The sequence below is a fragment of the Balaenoptera borealis genome (genome assembly GCF_965194805.1).
Source record: "Balaenoptera borealis genome assembly, chromosome: 3".
Lineage (NCBI taxonomy): Eukaryota > Metazoa > Chordata > Mammalia > Artiodactyla > Balaenopteridae > Balaenoptera > Balaenoptera borealis.
Genome location: NC_138866.1, coordinates 126,441,565 through 126,464,691, shown reverse-complemented (window position 1 = coordinate 126,464,691; position 23,127 = coordinate 126,441,565). Strand labels below are relative to the sequence as shown.

General features: G+C 36.0%; 1 long non-coding RNA gene across 2 annotated transcripts in view; it reads right to left on the bottom strand.

Moving 5' to 3' along the window:
• Window positions 1-6,649: 6,649 nt before the first annotated feature.
• LOC309624921 overlaps window positions 6,650-23,127 on the bottom strand; it is a 999,471-nt gene continuing 982,993 nt past the window's right edge. For both annotated transcript variants that reach the window (XR_014242210.1, XR_014242211.1), the window contains exon 3: window positions 6,650-14,947. This is a non-coding gene — a long non-coding RNA (uncharacterized lncRNA). The remainder of the gene's footprint in view (window positions 14,948-23,127) is intronic.

Here is a 23,127-nt window from a genome sequence, read left to right as displayed (position 1 = left end):
ATTTTTCAGAGCAGAAGAATAAATTTCCCAGAGTTGACTATTTGGCAGGGTGAATGAAACAAAGACTCATACTTTTCTATGTTCTGGATTTTGTTTCATATCCAAAAAATAAAAACATGATTAAAAACAGTTCCAGAGAGCAAACAGTGTTATCAACAGCAGAACAAGAATCAGCCTGAACAAGAATATTCAGAGGAAGCACTTAATGCTAGAAATTGAGTAATGTCAAAATTAGCAAAATTTTTGGTATTTTGGCTATAGTGTTTTAGATCCAGGTAATATATTTATCAAGAGAATTTTTTTAAATCTAGGAGTAAGAAAATTCACCTCCCATGTACCCTGAAATAAAATTACTTAAGGCTGTATCACCCCCCAAAATGAGAAGGATAGAAAGCAATAGAGTAAGGTGGCTGTGGTAGGCTGAAAAATGGCCATCCCAATGGGGTCCTTGTCCCTAGAACCTGCCAATGTTACCTTATATGGCAAAAATGACTCTGTAGATGTGATTAAGTTAAGGATCTTGAGATGGGGAGATTATTCTGGATTATCCTGGTGGACCCAACATAAATACGAGGCACTTATAAGGTAGATGATACATAGTAGGTACGTAGGTAGATAGATAGACAGATGGACAGACAGATAGATAGAAACATACATACATGCATGCATACATACACACAGGTAGATAGAGAGATACATAAATGAATAGAAACTTTTGAAAATGTGATCTCCCATCCTGATTTTGTCAGTTGAATATGTCTACCTATATGTCCTTTGTCATCTCAAATTCAAAACTAAATTTTAAAAAGTATTTCTTGCCACAAACCAGTTTCTCCTTTGAGTTTCCATTGATAATTGGCTATAAATATTCCTTATTCCTTTCTTTTCCCATCTCCAGTGATTGATCTCCCATTAATTCTACTTTTGAATCTTTGGGTCTATTTCCTGATACATTATGTTTTGACACTCTCAAAATATTTTATTTTACTATTACTAAGAGTGATAGATGAGAGAGGTGGAGACAGAGAGAGACAGAAAGGGAGAGATAGAGCTCCTCACAAGTGGTAACTAACATTCTTTCAACCCATGACGTTTGTCAACACACCTTTTTTTAGCTGAGCTATTACTTTTTTTACTATTATTTTTATCCAGTTTTATTGAGATATAATTGACATACAGCACTGTATAAGTTTAAGGTGCACAGAATAATGATTTGACTTGCATAGATCATGGAAGGATTATCACAGTAAGTTTAGTGAACATCCATCATCTCAGATATACAGAAAATAAAAGAAAAATAATTTTTTCCATTGATACGAGCTCTTAGGATTTACTCTCTAGACAGCTTTCATATATAACATACAACAGTGTTATTTATATTAACCATGCTAATCATGTTGTACATTACATCCCTAGTACTTATTTACCTTATAACTGGAAGTTTGTACCTTTTGACCAAATAACTTTTATGCAAATTAATACTGTTTCTAAAACAGATTTAATTGTCAATACACTGTCCCAAATATTTTCCTGGCTCCCTTCGACCTCCATGATAAGATTCAAATTTTTAGCATGACATTAAATACCCTCCATTGTCTGATTCTCTCAAACAATCTTTCCAACCTTAATTGCCTGACTCTACTTCTCATTCTTTCTCTGAATCCATGTGGGATCTTCAGTACTTGTTTTCTGTAAACACCCTATACTTCTACCTCCTTCTGCTCAGAATGCCCTTTCCCTACTTCCTTCCATCTGTTTGCCTCCAATCCTCCAAGGTAAGTTTCAGGCCAATACTGTATACTACTCTTCCCCAATTACCCAGATTAATTTTACCTTTTCTTCCTTGGGGTCCTTTTATATATTCTTTTTTAAAATGAAATTGGACATTTTGGTTTTTTGTTATAGGTACACAAATGTCCAATTTCCTTTATTAGACTCTATACAACAAGAGGACATGACCCATACTTTGACATATTGTATTGTTGTTGTTTTACTATTTTTTGTTCTGTTGCAATCCCTTTAAATGGAATTGCTTTCCCATGTGGTTCCTGGGAATACATAACTCCATCATTGTGTTTTGTATCATTATTTCCTGGTATTTGCTATTTAGTCCATTCAGTTTTTTATACTGCCTTTTTTCTTTAATTCTCTGACATGTATTGGCTGTTTAGATGGATTTTTGATATATCACTTATATGTCCTGCTTTGAGGACCTATGTTGAATATTCTACTTCAACTCGTCCTTCATACTTTCCTCTGACACTGGATTTTTTAGTACAAACACTGACAGTATACTTACCAAGGCTTCTGAGTACAAGCAAACCAAAAAAATCCAAATTTAATTTACATAATTGATGTTAAGTTTCCAGTAAAACTCTGAAAATGGGCAGAAACCAAAGGAAGCATGGCAGTCAGAACCACAGTCAGAACCATGCCACAGAAAAAGCCTTCTGCTGTGGGACACTGGACTCTCTTCTTTATATAATGGACTCCACAACTGCTGTCCACTTGAATTTTCCAGTGTCCCTGGAATGACTTGTTTCAGATTGAAATTGCTGGAGAGAAACATCTGATTTGCTGGATTATGATTCAGGCACAAGCAGAAGTTGCCATGGGTTACAGAGACACTGTATCTTGACATTTTGCCATTTGTAATGATATAGATCAAGATTACAAAGTGAGTACTGGGGCAACTTGAAGAATTTCCAGATGTTTTCAAGTTGAAAATATTACAAGTTCCAAATACGCCACCCCTTTGGGTGTTTACCATTCATACACACCCTTCTTCTAAAAATAGCATACCCAAATTGACATCTTCATAAAATGGAAAATGTGCACTTACCCTCTACCAACATTGGAAAATAGCATCAACAACTACATCCAGTAACCAATCCACATATATGGTAGCTATCCTTTTTCTAGTTTCACCAAATTTGCTTTGGAATATCTCTCATACAACAACATGAAGAAATAACAGCAGTAGGAGACATAATTCTGGCAATGATTAAGTAGTTTTTATCAGACTAAGCTTCCTGCCAAGAAAGCTGTATTTAAAAACAAACAGAAACAAACAATGACCAACAGCTCTTTGAAGTTTCTGGAGAGAAACCAAGGCACCCAGAACTTGAGCACCATGATCTTGGGGAAAGGAAAACATTGAGGTAGGTTAGATACTCTCTTCCACATTTTCCCCTTGGAACATCTGCTGATTTTCAGCATTGAGACTTCTTAGGGCTACCAAGTCAGTCAGATCTTGATTGATCTGATTCCAGAGAAAAGGACCTCAGACAAGGGAGCCCTGAATTCTGTGAGATTTTACTCTCATGTCAAAACCTAAGCTATGGAAGGGTAAGAAGCTGAAAAATTAATCACTGAGCAGATATTGAGAGGTTAAATGTTTATGCAGACCTTTCATTTGTCTCATGGTGCTGGTGGGAAAAATGGAGTTTAGAGTTCAGCAAGGAGGGAAAATGATTTGTAAATATGGTACCACTTGGGTTGAAACCCTGAAAGTCTATTTTCCAGGAACAAGGACAATCCAGAAATAAGCCAGCCTTTAAATAGTCTGATATCCAGACTCAAAACTTTTACTCTTGGTTGAATCAGGTTGCCCTCCTCCTGGTATATATGCCTGAAAGGAGAGCATTAAATCCTATCTGGAGAAAAGTAATATCCCCCAGAGTTTCCACAAATTTTCATACACAGTGACAAGCATTTAATACAAAATTATAAGGAACACCAGGATACAGGACCAAATGGCTAACTCTAAGAAAATAGATAATAAGAACAAATTAATTGGTTACCTAAAAATTAGAATTATTAGACAGGGTCTTTAAAATAATTATAATTAATATATTCACAATAGAGGACACAATAACAAGTTTTAACAGAGAACTGCATAAAAATAAATCAAATGGACAGTCTTGTAAATAAAAGTATTACTAAAATTACTAACTCAGATGAGTATAAAGATAGATTAGACAGGGAAGAAGAAAGTACCAATAAACTGGTAAACATGTCAGTAAAAAATATCCAGATGGAAGCCTAAAGAGAATAAAGATTGAAAAATACAGAAATGAATACCAGAGGCACATGAAGCATGGAAAAGAGCTCTACCATATATGTTACTCTCATCCTAGAGAGAGAGAAGTGATAATGAATGAAATAAACACAACAAACAAAATAACACTGGCCACAGATTTTTCTAAAATAGATGAAATATGACAAGTCATACAATCAAGAAAGTCTCTGAATTCCATGCTGGTTAAAAAGAAAAGTACACCAAATCACATCAGAGTAAAACAGCTGAAAACTAAAGACAAGAACAAATCCATAAAAGCAGCCAGAAGAAAAGATGCTCCATCATCTTCAATGGAGCAACAATCATACAAGGAAGACACACATAACCAAGTACACTTTTTTAAAAAAATTAATCGGTATTATCTATTACATGTACAGAATAAAGGAGAAGAGACAAATGGTCATGTAAAACAGCAGTCCCCAACTTTTTGGCACCAGGAAACGGTTTTGCGGAAGATGATTTTTCCATGGACGAGGGGGGGCATTGTTCAGGTGGTAATGCAAGCGATGGGGAGCGATGGGGAGTGGCAGATCAAGCTTCACTCACTAGCCCACCACTCACCTCCTGCTGTGCGGCCTGGTTCCTAACAAGCCACAGACTACCAGTCTGTGGCCTGGGGGGTTGGGGACCCCTGATGTAAAAGGTAAAGAACAAAACTTTTGATAAAATCAACAATTGTTTATAATTAAATATTCCTAGTTAACTAGTATCCTAGTCTGTTCAGGTTGCCATAACAAAATACCAGAGATTGAGTGGCTTATAAACATCAGAACTTTGTTTCTCACAGTTCTGGGGGCTGAAAGGCCAAGATCACAGTGCCTGCCAGCATGGCCAGCCTCTGGTGAGGGCCCTCTTCCAGGTGGGAGACTGCTGACATGTTTCAGTGTCCTCACATGGTGGAAAGGGCTAGGGAGGGCTGTGGGATCTCTTTTATAAGAGCAGGAATCCCATTCATGAGGGTTCCACCTTCATGACCTAATCACCTCCCAAAGGCCCCACTTCCTAAAATCATCACACTGGGCATTAGGATTTCAACAAAAAAATTTGGGAGTGTCACAAACATTCGGACCATAGCTACTAGAAATAGAAATAAGTTTCTAGTATCTTTAAGGGTACCTATGAAAAAAACCACAGTTCACAGTAAAATAATGATGATATTGGATGTTTCTCCTTGAGGTGAGGGACAAGACAAAGACGTCCACTACGCCACCTATATTCAGTATTGTGCTGGAGGTTGTATGCTGTGTAAAAAGGCAAGAAAGGTAAGACTAGTAGAAATTAGGAAGGTGAATACTCACTATTTGAAGATTGTTTACACAGAAAACCCAAAAGAATCTATAAATAAATGATTTTGATTTTAGAAAACCTGCTGATATCAAGGCCAATATAACAAGTTAGCTTCATTTCTATTGTTTTTATAAACACTATCAGCAAACAATAAGAAAACAATTTAAAAAGCAACTTAACACTATTTACAATAGTATCAAGAATATAAAGTTACCTATGAATAAATCTAATCAAAGTCAAAACATTGTTGAGGGAAATTTAAGAGACTTAAATAAATGGAGCTAAATACTCTTAAATAGATTGGACATTTCAATGTTGTTAAGATGTCAATCTCCTCTGTCTCCAAACTGATCTATAGATTCAATGCAATCCAGTCAAAATCCAAGTAGGTTTCTAAATTAGGATTCTAAAATTTATATGAAATGAAAGAATGTAAATAGCCAGAGCAATCAATTAAAAAAACACACACAGTAGAACAAAGCTGGAGGATTTATACTACTACATATCAATAACTATTATAAATCATTAGTAAATAATTAAGCATGGATACTGGCACAAGGAAAAAATAAAACATTGAAATAGAGTAACAAACAAGAAACACACCCATAAATTTGTAGTCACTTGATTTACAACAAAGGAATGACTGCAATTCAGTAAAAAAATGATGATCATCATTTCAATAAATAATGCTGTGTCAACTGGCTAGGCATATGTAATAAAAAAATAAATCTTGACGTCTACCTAACACCATACATAAAATTTCATTTGGAATGGATCATAGATGTAAAAGTTAAAGATAAAAACAATAATATTTCTCAAAGAAAACATGGGAAAATATCTTTGCAAGTTTAGAGCAAGAACAGGACACAACACCACCAACTACAAAAAGTAACTAATAAATTTGACTTTATAAAAATCAAGAATTTCCATTTAGCAAAGTACAATATTATGAGAATAAAAAAGGCAAGCCACATACAGGAAGAAGATACTTACCATACAATAAATTAAACAATCACTCATCTAAATTGTAACAAGAAATTTTACAAATGATTATGAAAATATCAATGGTCCAATATAAAATGAGCACAATATAAAATGAGTCAAATATACTTGAACAGGTACTTCAGTATCTATTTACCATAATGGCTAAAATTCATATATTGCTGGTAGAAGTGTAAATGGGTGTACCAGTTTGGTAATAATTGCACAGTACCAACCAACTATATATAACAACCATGTATACACACTATAGTAGGGAGTATCAGACAGATAGATGACAGATAGATAGCCTATCTGATCCAGCAATTTGGGGATATATGACTAAGAGTTGAAAGTGCTATGCTTACCAAAAAACATGTACAATAATGTTTACAGCAGCATAATAGTCCCAAACAGAAATAACACAAATGTTTATTAATAGAATGAGTAAATAGGTATGTTAACAATGTGAAATGCAACACAATAATAATAAATATTAAACCCTACAACACACAACATTGTGCATGAATATCACAGATATAAATTTGATTTTAAAAGGCCATACTCAAAAAGATATATCCTGTCAATCCCAAACTCTCAATCTATCCCACTGCTATGTTTAAAATAGATAAACAACAAGGACCTACTATTAAAAATAAATAAATAAATAAATTTTTAAAAGGCATATCCTGTGTGCTTCCAAATATAAAATTCAAACACAATGTTGTCTCTGCTACTAGAGGTCAGAATAGCTGTTACCTTTGGGGGAGAGGTATCAATTAGGAAAGAGCACAGAGATTCTGCTGAGGTGCTGAAAATATATTACAGCCTGTTCTAAATGATGATTACATATGTACCTGGATATCTAAAAGCTAATCTGGTTGAACACTTCAGATTTGTGAACTCTACTCTGTTAATAAGACAGAGAAAAGAAAGAAAGGAAGGATGTGCAAGAAAACTACACAGAAGGCTCAATAACATTACTGAAAAATATTAAAGAACACCTAAATCATTAGAGAAATATACCATGGTCCAAAATTGGATGATATAATGTTGTAAAGACATGAGTTCTCTCTGCTTTGATCTATAGATTCAATTAAATCGTCAAAATCCTAGCAGGCCATTTGTGGAAATTTATAAGCTGAATCTTGTAAAGACATAAGAAAAACCAAGAACATCTTCAACAAAGTTGGAGGGCTTATCCACTGGATATAGAGTCTTATTTAAAAGCTACTATAATTAACAAAATATGATTTTGGCACAGAAAGGGACAAAAGGACTGAAGTAACAAAAGAGAATTTTTTTAAAAAGACACACAGATCTATCTATTTATCTATTATCTATCTATCTATCTATCTATCTATCTATCTATCTATCTATCATCTATTTATCTATCTATCATCTTTGCCACCATAGTATAACAGGGGAAAGATGGTCCTTGCAATAAATTTCACTGGATTCATTGAATATCCAAATGGATAAAAGAAGGAATCTTGAACCTAACAACAAACTCTACACAGAAATCAATTCCAGATGGTTTATAGAGCTAAACATAAAAAATACAAATAGTTTCTAGAAGTTAACATCTTCACACACAAAAAACATTAAACCAAAAGGAAAAGATTGATAATTTTAAATTCATGAAAATTAAGAGTTTCTGTAGCAGAAGACACCATTAAAAGAATGAAAAGAGCAAGCCACAGATTGGTGGAAAATATTTGAAATAAAAATATCCAACCAAATCTAAAGAAGTCTTCATTTTTCTTAGTCACATAGTAACAATTATAAAAATAATTACAGTAATGATAATATGAGTAAAGGAACTAATAACTGACATTTCTTAAAAATATATTTCAGAGACTTCCCTGATTATCCAATGGTTAAGACTCCTTGCTCCCAATGCAGGGGACATGGGTTTGATCACTGGTCAGGGAACTAAGGTCCCACATGCCACCAGGCATAGCAAAATATATATATGTATGTATATATTTCTGACTTTAAGTATTTTGCATAGGTTGTTTCTTATAACTCTCCTAAAAGCCTTATGAAGTGTTATTATTTTTATTTCCAGTTTACCAGTGAGCAAACCAAAGCAGGATAGATTTGTCCAAGATCACACAAAATGGTGGCTCTGGGACCTGAATGCAATCATCCTCTGGCTCTCACTGGAGAATGCTCTTCTGCTCTGAGACCCACCCATGCCTGGATATCTGCAGACCGCTTACTATTGGGATCAGCACAATATATGCAATAGTGTTTTGTGTTTCCTCTAAAATTCAAAGATGCCCACAAGTGAGGTGCATATTTCTTAGAAGTCAGGAATTTAAAACAGAAATTGTTTTCCATTTTGGGAGGTTTGTCCTAATGTGCCCACACTATTGGACACCCAGAACTTCCAAGATTGCAGGTGCTTGAATTTTATTAGAATTTATCTTAATTTTAGTAGCATGTATACTACATACTTACAGGGCATAATATGAGGAAAATTAAAGTCAAAATTGTATTTATCACCTGGATCCCAAGAGTATTCACGCTGACTAGTGGAGACAAATGGTATTTGGAGACCCCAGGAAGTAGCATTAACCCCAAGTCAATATCTAATCATTGCAAGATGTCTTGGATATTCCCATCCACAGTACAGGACTTCTTTGGAGATTGACAGGAGGAATATTCAGAGGAAGAACTTGTGCTTCCTCATTATACTTGCATTCCTCAAATATACTTGCATTTCTCCTTCATTATATAACCTCTGTGTCTGTAGGACTGAACCTCATCTAGAAAATGGGAGAGAGGCTATCAGTATCAGATATCTATTTGCCAGATCCAGAGACTTTATTCTTAATTTTAAAATTGAAATAGAGAACTCAGGACTTTGAGCTAAGATGGCACTGACATCTCTCTCTGCTCCTCTCCACTGAGAACAATAATAAACACTGGAAGTAATACAAGGAACAATTAAAGGAGAACGCTGAAAGATGGTAAAAGGAAGGTGAACTGCTTAGGGACCCCTGGTATTGAGGAATAAAGTATCAGGAGAGGTGATACAGACCCAGAATCTCCCAATCCCCTTATAGCAACATAAGGTAGCCCAAGTAGGTACATTCCTCCCCAGGATCAAATGGGAGTCCTACCACTAACACTAGGTGAGCCCAGGGGAACTAACCAGGGGAGTCAATTGATTAGAAGCTTTGCTAACAGTAAGTACCTAGGATAAGAGCTCTCCTTTCCCAGCAAGTCTGAAGCCCCCTTCCCACCTCTTTACCCCTCACTTCTCTACCACAACACATGGTCCAGGGGCACTAGGAAGGGGAATTGCCACAACAGGCAGCCCAGCCTGGAAAATGACTCCTTCCCATCAAGGTCTGACACTCCCCTCCCCCACCCAGACAAACCACTCAGCCAAGGGCACAGGGAAGGGGGTTCATACCACCACCAGCACTTTGTCTCTGCAGAACAGTGTTTCCCTCACCCATTGAGAGACACCAGGTAACCCAGTTTGGAGAAGTTCCTTCCTCACTCTCAAGCAGCACCAGCAGGGACCAGTACAGATCCAGAGGAATGAGATACACCAAAAAAACAAAAATAATACTGCAAAGATGGAAAATTAGATTGTCCTTGGAACAAACCCCCCTTATTGGGACAGGACTGGCATAATAAGCTAAAATCGTGAATACCTACTAAGTTTTATTTAAAAAGAAAGAATCCAGATCTTCTAAATTAATATTGAAAACTGTACAAGAAACAAACAGGAACTGAAATGACAAAAAATTAACTGATGCCAACACTGAAATGAATCAAATGTTAGTATTTTCTGACAATTATTTCAAAGAAACAAGCATAAAATGATTCAACAAGCAATAAAAAAAATCTTGAAACAAATGCAAAAATGGAAAATCCAAGCAAAGGAATAGAAGTTAGCACAGGGAGAACAGCTCGGTGCTTTGTGACCAGCTAGAAGGGTGGGATAGGGAGGGTGGGAGGGAGGGAGATGCAAGAGGGAAGAGATATGGGTATATATGTATATATATAACTGATTCACTTTGTTATAAAGCAGAAACTAACACACCATTGTAAAGCAATTATACTACAATAAAAACGTTTTTTTTAAAAAAAAGAAAAGACATGGAACAGAAAAATACAAAACAGAAATAAAAAGCTTGCTGGATGTGCTGACTAGTAGAGTGAAGATGACAGAAGGAATAATCAGAGGACATGAGAACATACAATAAAATTTATCTAATCTGAACAACAGAGTAAATAGACTGAAAATAATGAACAGAACCTCAGGGATTGGCAGGTCAGTAATAAAACATTCAACATTGATATTTTCAGTCTCAGAGGAGGAGGAGAAAGAAAGTAACACTGAAAGAAATAATGGCTAAAAGTCTCCCAAATTTGGTGAAACAAATAAACTCACATTCAAGAAGTTTATTATGTCACAAATAGGATAAATTGAAACACAACCACAACAGGACACATCATAATTAAACTTCTGAAAGCTCAAGAGAAAGAAAAGATTACTGAGAGGACAGAGAGCAGAAACAAGAAGAACTACAATTCTGCAGCCTGTGGAAGGAAAACCACATTCATAGAAAGAATGACAAAATGAAAAGGTAGAGGACTTTGTGCCAGATGAAGGAACAAGATAAAACCTCAGAAAAACAACTAAATGAAGTGAAGATAGGAATTCTTCCAGAAAAAGAATCCAGAAAAATGATAGTGAAGATGATCCAGGACCAAAGAAAAGAATGTAGGCAAAGATTGAGAAGACGCAAGAAATGTTTAACAAAGACCTAGAAGAATTAAAGAACAAACACTTAGAAGAATTAAAGAACAAACAAACAGAGATGAATGATACAACAACTGAAATGAAAAATACACTAGAAGGAATCAATAGCAGAATCACTGAGGCAAAAGAACAGATAAGTGACCTGGAAGACAAATGGTGGAATTCATTACCATAGAACAGAATAAAGAAAAAAGAATGAAAAGAAATTATGACAGCCTAAGAGACCTCTGGGACAACATTAAACACAACAACAGTCACATTATAAGGGTCCCAGAAGGAGAATAGAGAGAGAAAGGACCCAAGAAAATATTTGAAGTGATTATAGTCAAAAACTTCCCTAACATGGGAAAGGAAATAGCCACCCAAGTCCAGGAAGCACAGAGAGTCCCATGCAGGATAAACCCAAGAAGAAACACAACAGACACATAGTAATCAAATTGACAAACACTAAAGACAAAGAAAAATTATTGAAAGCAAAAAGGGAAATACAACAAATAGCATACAAGGGAACACCCAAAATGTTAACAGCTGATTTCCCAGCAGAAACTCTACAAGCCTGAAGGAAGTGGTATGATATATTTAAAGTGATGAAAGGGAAGAACCTACAAACAAGATTGTTCTACCCGGCAAGGATCTCATTCAGATTCGACGGAGAAATCAAAAACTTTACAAACAAACAAAAGCTAAGAGAATTCAGCACCATCAAACCAGCTGTACAACAAATGCCAGAGGAAATTCTCTAAGTGGGAAACACAAAAGAAGAAAAGGACCTACAAAAACAAACCCCCCGAAATTAAGAAAATGGTAATAGGAACGTACATATCAATAATTACCTTAAACATGCTTGGATTAAATGCTCCAACCAAAAGACGAAGGCTCACTGAATGGATACAAAAAAAAAAGACCCATATATATGCTGTCTACACGAGACCCACTTCAGACCTAGGGACACAATCAGACTGAAAGTGAGGGGATGGAAAAAAATATTCTATGCACATGGAAATCAAAAGAAAGCTGGAGTAGCAATGCTCATATCAAATAAAATAAACTTTAAAATAAAGGGAGTTACAAGAGACAAGGAAGGACACTACATAATGACCAAGGCATCAATCCAAGAAGAAGATATAACAATTATAAATATATATGCACGCAACATAGGAGCACCTCATTCCATAAGGCAACTGCTAACAGCTATAAAAGAGGAAATTGACAGTAACACAATAATAGTGGGAGATTTTAACACCTTATTTACACCAATGGACAGATCATCCAAACAGAAAATTAATAAGGAAACAAGCTTTAAATGACAAAATAGACCAGATAGATTTAATTTATATTTATAGAACATTCCATCCAAAAACAGCAGATTACACTTCTCAAGGGCACATCGAACATTCTCCAGGAAAGATCACATCTTGGGTCACAAATCAAGCTTTGGTAAATTTAAGAAAATTGGAATCATATCAAGCATCTTTTCTGACCACAACACTATGAGATTAGAAATAAATTACAGGAAAAAAACGTAAAATATACAAACACATGGAGGCTAAACAATATGTTATATATAACCAAGAGATCACTGAAGAAATCAAAGAGGAAATCAAAAAGTACCTAGAGAAAAATTATAATGAAAACACGACGACCCAAAACCTATGGGATGCAGCAAAAGCTGTTGTAAGAGGGAAGATTATAGAAATACAAGCCTACCTCCAGAAACAAGAAAAATCTCAAATAAACAATCTAACCCTTCACCTAAAGGAACTAGAGAAAGAAGAACAAACAAAATTCAAAGTTAGTAGAAGGAAAGAAATCATAAAGATCAGAGCAGAAATAAATGAAATAGAAACAAAGAAAACAATATCAAAGATCAATAAAACTAAAAGCTGGTTCTTTGAGAGCGTAAACAAACTTGACAAACCTTTAGCCAGACTCATCAAGAAAGAGGGAGAGGACTCAAGTCAGTAAAATTCGAAATGAAAAAGGAAAAGTAACAATGGACACAAAAGAAATACAGAGCATCCTAAGAGACTACTACAAGCAATTCTATGCCAATAAAATGGACAACCTGGAAGAAATGGACAAATTCTTAGAAAGGTATAACCTTCCAAGACTGAACCAGGAAGAAATAAAAAATATGAACAGACCAATCACAAGTAATGAAATTGAAACTGTGATTAAGAATCTTCCAACAAACAAAAGTCTGGGACCAGATGGCTTCACAGGTGAATTCTATCAAACATTCAGAGAAGAACTAACACCCATTGTTCTCAAACTCTTCCAAAAAATTGCAGAGGATGGAACACACTCAAACTCATTCTAAGGGGCCACCATCACCCTGATACAAAAACCAAAGATGCTAGAAAAAAAGAAAATCACAGACCGATATCACTGATGAACATAGATGCAAAAATCCTCAACAAGATACTAGCAGACAGAATTCAAAAACACATTAAAAGGATCATACACCATGATCAAGTGGGATTTATCCCAGGGATGCAAGGAGGTAAATCAATCAATGTGATACACCATATTGACAAATTGAAGAATAAAAACCATATCATCATCACAATAGATGCAGAAAAAGCTTTTGACAAAATTCAACACCCATTTATGATAAAAACTCTCCAGAAAGTCAGCATAGAGGGAACCTACCTCAATATAATAAAGGCCATATACGACAAACCCACAGCAAACATCATTCTCAATGGTGAAAAACTGAAAGCATTTCCTCTAAGATCAGAAATAAGACAAGGATGTCCCCTCTCTACACTATTATTCAACATAGTTCTGGAAGTCCTAGCCACGGTAATCAGAGAAGAAAAAGAAATAAAAGGAATACAAATCGGAAAAGAAGAAGTAAAACTATCACTGTTTGCAGATGACATGATGCTATACATAGAGAATCTTAAAGATGCCACCAGAAAACTACTAGAGCTAATCAATGGATTTGGTAAAATAGCAGGATAGAAAATTAATGCACAGAAATCTCTTGCATTCCTACACAATAACAATGAAAGACCAGAAAGAGAAATTAAAGAAACATTCCCATTCACTATTGCAACAAAAAGAATAAAATACCTAGGAATAAACCTACCTATGGAGGTAAAAGACCTGTACTCAGAAAACTATAAGATGCTGATGAAATAAATCAAAGATGAAACTAAAAGATGGAGAAATATACCATGTTCTTGGATTGGAAAAATTAATATTGTGAAAATGACTCTACTACCCAAAGCAATCTACAGATTCATTGCAATCCCTATCTGATTACCAGTGGAATTTTTTACAGAACTAGAACAAAAAATCTTAAAATTTATATGGAGACACAGAAGACCCCGAATAGCAAAAGCAGTTTTGAGGGGAAAAGAACAGAGCTGGAGGAATCAGACTCCCTGACTTCACAATATACTACAAAGCTACAGTAATCAAGACAATATGGTACTGGCACAAAGACAGAAATATAGATCAATGGAACAGGATAGAAAGCCCAGAGATAAACTTATGCACCTATGGTCAACAAATCTATGACAAAGGAGGCAAGGATATACAATGGAGAAAAGACAGCCTCTTCAATAAGTGGTGCTGGGAAAACTGGACAGCTACATGTAAAAGAATGAAATTAGAACACTCCCTAACACCATACACAAAAATAAACTCAAAATCGATTAGAGACCTAAATGTAACACCGGACACTATAAAAGTCTTAACAGGAAAACACAGGAAGAACACTCTTTGACATAAATCACAGCAAGATCTTTTTTGATCCACCTCCTAGAATAATGGAAATAAAAACAAAAATAAACAAATGGGACCTAATGAAACGTAAAAGCTTTTGCAAAGCAAAGGAAACTACAAACAAGACCAAAAGACAACCCTCAGAATGGGAGAAAATATTTGCAAATGAATCAACAGACAAAGAATCAATCTCCAAAATATATAAAAAGCTTATGCAGCTCAATATTAAAAAAACAAACAACCCAATCCAAAAATGGGCAGAAGACCTAAATAGATATTTCTGCAAAGAAGACATACAGATGGTCAAGAAACACATGAAAAGATGCTCAACGTCACTAATTACTAGAGAATTGCAACTCAAAACTACAATGAGGTATCACCTCACACCAGTTAGAATGGGCATCATCAGAAAATCTACAAACAACAAATGTTGGAGAGGGTGTGGAGAAAAGGGAACCCTCTTGCACTGTTGGTGGGAATGTAAATTGATACAGCCACTATGGAGAACAGTATGGAGGTTCCTTAAAAAGCTAAAAATAGAATTACCATATGACCCAGCAATCCCACTACTGGGTATATACCCAGAGAAAACCATAATTCAAAAAGACACATGCACCCTAATGTTCATTGCAGCACTATTTACAGTAGCCAGGTCATGGAAGCAACCTAAATGCCCATCAGCAGACGACTGGATATAGAAAATGTGGTACATATATAAAATAGAATATTACTGAGCCATAAAAAGGAAAGAAATTGGTCATTTGTAGAGACATGGATGGATCTAGAGATTGTCATACAGAGTGAGGTAAGTCAGAAAGAGAAAAACAAATGTTGTGTATTAATGCATATACATGGAACCTAAAAAAAATGGTACAGATGAACCAGTTTGCAGGGCAGAAATAGAGACACATGTAGAGTACAAACGTATGGACACCAAGGGGGGAAAGCAGTTGGGGGAGGATGAATTGGAAGATTGGGATTGACATATATACACTAATATGTAGAAAATAGATAACTAATAAGATCCTGCTGTATAAAAAGTAAATAAAATAAAATTCAAAAAAAATATCTGGACTGTTGGGAAAAAAAAAGAGTATTGAAAGCAAGCAGAGAAAAATATCCTGTAGGGAAACACCGATTTGAATGACAGTAGTGTTCTCATCTGAAACCATGAAGACAAGAAAGAAGTGACAAAACATTTTTCAAGTGCTAAAGAAAACAATGGTTAATCATATTGAGTGTAACTATCCTTCGGGAAGTGAGTACTAGACATCAATAAAAAGAAACAAACTATTGATTCACACAATGACTTTAATGGATCTTAAAGAAATTATGCTGGTTGAAGAAGATAGTCTCATGGCATGGTTATATACTGTATGATTCCATTTTTGTGACATTCAAGAGAAGACAGAAGTACAGTGATGTAGAACAGATCAGTGGTCATCAGGGGTTAAAATGTGACTATAAAGAGATAACATGAGGTCATTTGGGGCAGTGATGAAACTGTTCTTTATCCTGATTTTTGTGGAGTTACACAAATCTATACATTTGTTAAAATTATAGGTTTAATAGAACTGTTCTTCAAAAATAACATTCAGATTTACTATGTAATAACTTACAAAACAACTTTTTACAAGTCACATTTGTGCATTTGACAAGCTGTAATTACAAAGCAAAATTGAGATTTTAAAATAAAATAAAAGTATAGCAAGCATAAAAGCTTTCTATGCTTGACATAGCAAGCGTGGATTTACATAAGGCTAGTTACCTTTTAACCTAGATAATTTTACATGAGTTTTCTAGGCATTTTTGGGGGGTTCCCTTTTCAAAAAGACTTTATTTTTTGGAGCAGTTTTAGGTTTACAACAAAATTAAGAACGAAGTGATCTCAGTTGGCCTTGGCCTGGAGCAGCTTGAAGCAGAATTTCAGTTCCCTGGCCAGAGACTAAAGTCAGGCCATGGCAGTCAGAGCACCGAATCCTAGACACTAGGCCAGTGGCCAGTGACAATGCCCTGGCCCTTCGGCTTTGCAAAAATAAATTCCCACAAAGATGGAAAGTAGTGAAACAAAATAAAGTGTTTATTAGGAGGAAAAAGAGTATTTGTGGATAGACACACAGGTGGTCTCAGAGAGAGAGAGAGAGTTGTGTGCTCGTGGTAGTTTGAATCACTTATATGGGGCATTTCTTCTGGGTTTATTTTGGCCAATCATCTCACTTTGCCTGGTTCTGAGTCCATATTTGGTTTTTCTCAGGGTTCTCCCCTGTGTGCGTGCACATCTCTTAACCAAGATGGATTCTAGCAAAGAGGCCTATGGGTAGGTTGACATCACTCCCTTTTTGACCTCCAAGGAACCTCTCTGTGCTTATATAGTCGGGAAGGTCTCCTTGACCTCGAAAATGAGAAATATGTAGTCTCTCATCTAAGCACGTCTTAGCTCCTCCTCCTCTTCATCTTGGAGTATCTGTCCATAGGGAACAAGTCAAGCTGCTCAGCCTGAAGCCCATCTATCTCCTGTCTCAAATCCCCCCTGAGAGATATGAACCCCAAGAAATCTTTATTGGGAGGATGAAGTGCAAAAGTCTGTCTTTTGTAGCTTCTTCAGGCTGGCATGGGGCTCATAGACCCTACCTACTTGGGGTCACAGAGCTCTCACCCAGTCTTATTAAGGAGCCCAGGGTTACTCCTATTGTTATTCCAGCAGGATCTCGTCCAAGGAGTGGCTGGAATCTCTGCATCACTGTCAACTTGTCTGGGAAACTGTTGTGTCCTTAGAAAGAACAAACTAGACAAGTAAATTAAGAAGGCAGGGGCCAAATATCAGTAAGAGAATTATTGTAATCAGGGACCCAGTTAGGAGTAACAACTGGTTACATTTGGTAGCAATTGTGATCCTGGTCCAGATAGAGTCAGCGCTTGCGTCACCCTCTCCAAAGGAATGGAGTTCTTTGGCATGGTCACATACATTGTTTTTTTTTAACGTCTTTATTGGAGTATGATTGCTTTACAATGGTGTGTTAGTTTCTGCTGTATAACCAAGTGAATCAGCTATACACATGCACATATACGCAAGTCCCCTCCCTCTTGCACCTCCCTCACACCCTTCCTATCCCAGCCCTCTAGGCGGTCACAAAGCACCGAGCTGATCTCCCTGTGCTATTCGGCTGCTTCCCACTAGCTATCTACTTTACGTCTGGTAGTGTATATATGTCCATGCCACTCTCTCACTTCCTCCCAGCTTACCCTTCCCACTCCACATGTCCTCAAGTCAATTCTCTACATCTGCGTCTTTATTCCTGTCCTGTCCTTAGGTTCTTAAGAACCTTTTTTTTTTAGATTCCATATATATGCGTTAGCACACAATATTTGTTTTTATCTTTCTGACTTCACTCTGTATGACAGTCTCTAGGTCCATCCACCTCACTTCAAGTAACTCAGTTTCATTTCTTTTTATGGCTGAGTAGTATTCCATTGTATATATGTGTATATATATCTTCTTTATCCATTCATCTGTTGATGGACACTTAGGTTGCTTCCATGTCCTGGCTATTGTAAATAGATCTGCAATGAACATTGTGGTACAGGAATCTTTTTGAATTATGGTTTTCTCAGGGTATATGCCCAGTAGTGGGATTGCTGGGTTGTATGGTAGTTCTGTTTTTAGTTTTTTAAGGAAACTCCATACTGTTCTCCATAGTGGCTGTATCAATTTACATTCCCACCAACATTGCAAGAGGGTTCCCTTTTCTCCACACCCTCTCCAGCATTTGCTGTTTGCAGATTTTCTGATGATGCACATTCCAACTGGTGTGAGGTGATATCTCATTGTAGTTTTGATTTGCATTTCTCTAATAATTACTGACGTTGAGCAGCTTTTCATGTGCTTCTTGTCCATCTGTATGTCTTCTTTGGAGAAATGTCTATTTAGGTCTTCTGCCCATTTTTGGATTGGGTTGTTTGTTTCTTTAATATTGAGATGCATGAGCTGCTTGTATATTTTGGAGGTTAATCCTTTGTCCGTTGATTCATTTGCAACTATTTTCTCCCATTCTGAGGGTTCCCTTTTCATCTTCTTTATGGTTTCCTTTGCTGTACAAAAGTTTTGAAGTTTCATTAGGCCCCATTTGTTTATTTTTGTTTTATTTCCATTACTCTAAGAGGTGGATCAAAATAGATCTTGCTGTGATTTAAGCCAAAGGGTGTTCTTCCTATGTTTTCCTCTAAGAGTTTTATAATGTCTGGTCTTACATTTAGGTCACGAATCCATTTTGAGCTGATTTTTGTGCATGGTGTTAGGGAGTGTTCTAATTTCATTCGTTTACATGTAGCTGTCCAGTTTTCCTAGCACCACATATTGAAGAGGCTGTCTTTTCTCCACTGTATATCCTTGCCTCCTTTCTCATAGATTAGTTGACCATAGGTGCATGGGTTTATCTCTGGGCTTTCTATCTTGTTCCATTGATCTATGTTTCTGTTTTGGTGCCAGTACCATATTGTCTTGATTACTGTAGCTTTAGAGTATAGTCTGAAGTCAAGGAGTCTGATTCCTCCAGCTCCGTTTTTTACCTTCAAGACTGCTTTGACTATTCAGGGTCTTTTGTGTCTCCAAACAAATTTTAAGATGATTTGTTCTAGTTCCATAAAAAATGCCTTTGGTAATTTGATGGGGATTGCATTGAATATGTAGATTGCTTTGGATAGTAAAGTCATTTTCACAATATTGATTCTTCCAATCCAAGAACATGGTATATCTCTCCATCTATTGGTATCATCTTTAATTTCTTTCATCAGTGTCTTATAGTTTTCTTCATATAGGACTTTTTTCTCCCTAGGTAGGTTCATTCCTAGGTATTTTATTCTTTTTGTTGCAATGGTAAATGGGAGAGTTTCCATAATTTCCCTTTCAGATATTTCATCATTAGTGTATAGGAATGCAAGAGATTTCTGTGCATTAATTTTGTATCCTGCAACTTTACCATATCATTGATTAGCTCTAGTAGTTTTCTGGTGACATTATTAGAATTCTCTACATATAGTATCATGTCATTTACAAACAATGACAGTTTTACTTCTTCTTTTCCAAACTGTATGTCTTTTATTTCTTTTTCTTCTTTGATTGCCGTGGCTAGGACTTTCAAAACTATGTTGAATAATAGTGGTGAGAGTGTACATCCTTGTCTCATCCCTGATCTTAGAGGAAATGCTTTCAGTTTTTCACCATTGAGAATGATGTTTGCTGTGGGTTTGTCATATATGGCCTTTATTACGTTGATGTAGGTTCCCTCTATGCCCACTTTCTGGAGAGTTTTTAACATAAATAGGTGTTGAATTTTATCAAAAGCATTTTCTGTATCTATTGAGATGATCATATGGTTTTTATTCTTCAGTTTGTTAATATGGTGTATCACATTGATTCAATTGCGTATATTGAAGAATACTTGCATCCCTGGGATGAATCCCACTTGATCACGGTGTATGATCCTTTTAATGTGTTGTTGGATTCTGTTTGCTAGTATTTTGTTGAGGATTTTTGCATCTATATTCATCAGTGATATTGGTCTATAATTTTTTTTTTGTAGTATCGTTATCTGGTTTTGGTATCAGGGTGATGGTGACTTCATAGAATGAGTTTGGGAGTATTCCTTCCTCTGCAATTTTTTGGAAGAGTTTGAAAAAGATGGGTGTTAGCGCTTCTCTAAATGTTTGACAGAAGTCACCTGTGAAGCCATCTGGTCCCGGACTTTTGTTTGTTGGAAAAATTTAATCCCAGGTTCAATTTCATTATTTCTTTCTAGGTATTTTTTGATTTCTATTTGATTTCTTCAGTGATCTCTTGGTTATTTAGTAATGTATTGTTTAACCTCCACGTGTTTGTGTTTTTTAAATTTCTTTCCCTGTAATTCATTTCTAATCTCATAGCATTGTGGTCAAAAAGATGCTTGATATGATTTCAATTTTCTGAAATTTAATTTTCTTTAATTTAATGTAATTTTTCTTAAATTTCTTTAAATTTGAGGTAATTATCGATATGTATGTTCCTATTCCCATTTTCTTAAAAGTTTTGGGTTTGTTACTGTAGGTGTTTTCCTTCTCTTGTGTTTCTTGCCTAGAGAAGTTCCTTTAGCATTTGTTGTAAAGCTGGTTTGGTGGTGCTGAACTCTCAGCTTTTGCTTGTCCGTAAAGGTTTTAATTTCTCCATCAAATCTGAATGAGATCCTTGCTGGGTAGAGTCATCTTGGTTGTAGGTTTTTCTCCTTCATCACTTTCAGTATATGGCTACCACTTCCTTCTGGCTTGCAGAGTTTCTGATGAAAGGTCAGTAGTTAACCTTCTGGGGATTCCCTTGAGTGTTATTTGTTGTTTTTCCCTTGCTGCTTTTAATATGTTTTCTTTATATTTAATTTTTGATAATTTGATTAATATGTGTGTTGGCGTGTTTCTCCTTGGATTTATCCTGTATGCGGCTCTCTGTGCTTCCAGGATTAGACTAAATATTTCCTTTCCCATATTAGGGAAGTTTTCAACTACAATCTCTTCAAATATTTTCTCAGTCCCATTCCTTTTCTCTTCTTCTTCTGTGACACCTATAATTCGAATGTCAGTGCATTTAATGTTGCCCCAGAGGTCTCTGAGACTGTCCTCAGTTCTTTTCATTCTTTTTTCTTTATTCTCTTCTGCAGTCGTTATTTCCACTATTTTACCTTCCAGGTCACTTACCCGTTCTTCTGCCTCAGTTATTCTGCTCTTGATCCCTACTAGAGTATTTTAAATTTCATTTATTGTGATTTTCATCGTTGCTTGGTTCCTCTTTAGTTCTTCTACGTCCTTGTTAAGTGTTTCTTGCATTTTGCCTATTCCATGTCCAAGATTTTGGATCATCGTTACTATGATTATTCTGAATTCTCTTTCAGGTAGAATGCCTATTTCCTCTTCATTTGTTAGGTCTGGTGTGTTTTTACCTTGCTCCTTCGTCTGCTGTGTGTTTTTCTGTCTTCTCATTTTGCTTATCTGACTGTGTTTGGGGTCTCCTTTTCACAGGCTGCAGGTTCGTAGTTCCTGTTGTTTTTGGTATCTGTCCCCAGTGGCTAAGGTTGGTTCAGTGGGTTGTGTAGGCTTCCTGGTGGAGGGGACTAGTGCCTGTGTTCTGATGGATGAGGCTGGATCTTGTCTTTCTGGTGGGCACGTCCACGTCTGGTGGTGTGTTTTGGGGTGTCTGTGGCTTTATTATGACTTTTGGCAGCCTCTCTGCTAATGGATGGGGCTGTGTTCCTGTCTTGCTAGTTGTTTGGCATAGGGTGTCCAGCACTGTAGCTTGCTGGTCATTGAGTGAAGCTGGGTGTTGGCGTTGAGACGGAGACCTCTGAGAGATTGTCACCCTTTGGTATTACGTGGAGCTGGGGAGGTCTCTTGTGGACCAGTGTCCTGAAGTTGGCCCTCCCACATCAGAGGCGCATCCCTGATGCCTGACTGGAGCACCGAGAGCCTTTCATCCACATGGCTCAGAACAAAAGGGAGAAAACATAGAAAGTAAGAAGTAAAGAGGATAAAATAAAATAAAATAAAGTAAGAGAAAATAAAATAAACTTATTATAATAAAAAATAAGAAAAAAATTATTAAGGAAAAATTTATTAATAAATTTTTTTTTAATTTTTAAAATAAATTTTTTAAAATAAAGAATAAGAAAAAAATTAAGAAAAAAGTTTTTTATTGTTTCTAATAAAAAATAAGAAAAACAGTATTAGGAAATTATGTAGAAAAATTTTTTCTTAATTATTTCAAATAAAAAATAAACAAAGTTCTTAAGAAAAAACGTATTTAATTTTTTTAAATAAAAATAAGAAAAAAATTATTAAGAAAAAATGTATTAAGAAAAAAATATTTTTTAATCAAAACAAACAACCCCCCCCCCCAAAAAACAGATGGATCTAACCCTAGGACAAATGGTGAAAGCAAAGCTATACAGACAAAATCTCACACGGAAGCATACACATATACACTCACAAAAAGAGGAAAAGGGGAAAAAATATTATATCCTGCTCCCAAAGTCCACCTCCTCAATTTGGGATGATTCGTTGTCTATTCAGGTATTCAACAGTTGCAGGTACATCAGATTGTTTGTGGAGCTTTAATGCACTTCTTCTGAGGCTGCTGGGAGAGATTTCCCATTCTCTTCATTGTTCGCACAGCTCCCGGGTTTCAGCTTTGGATTTGGACCCACGTCTGCGTGTAGGTCGCCTGCGGGCATTTGTTCTTCGC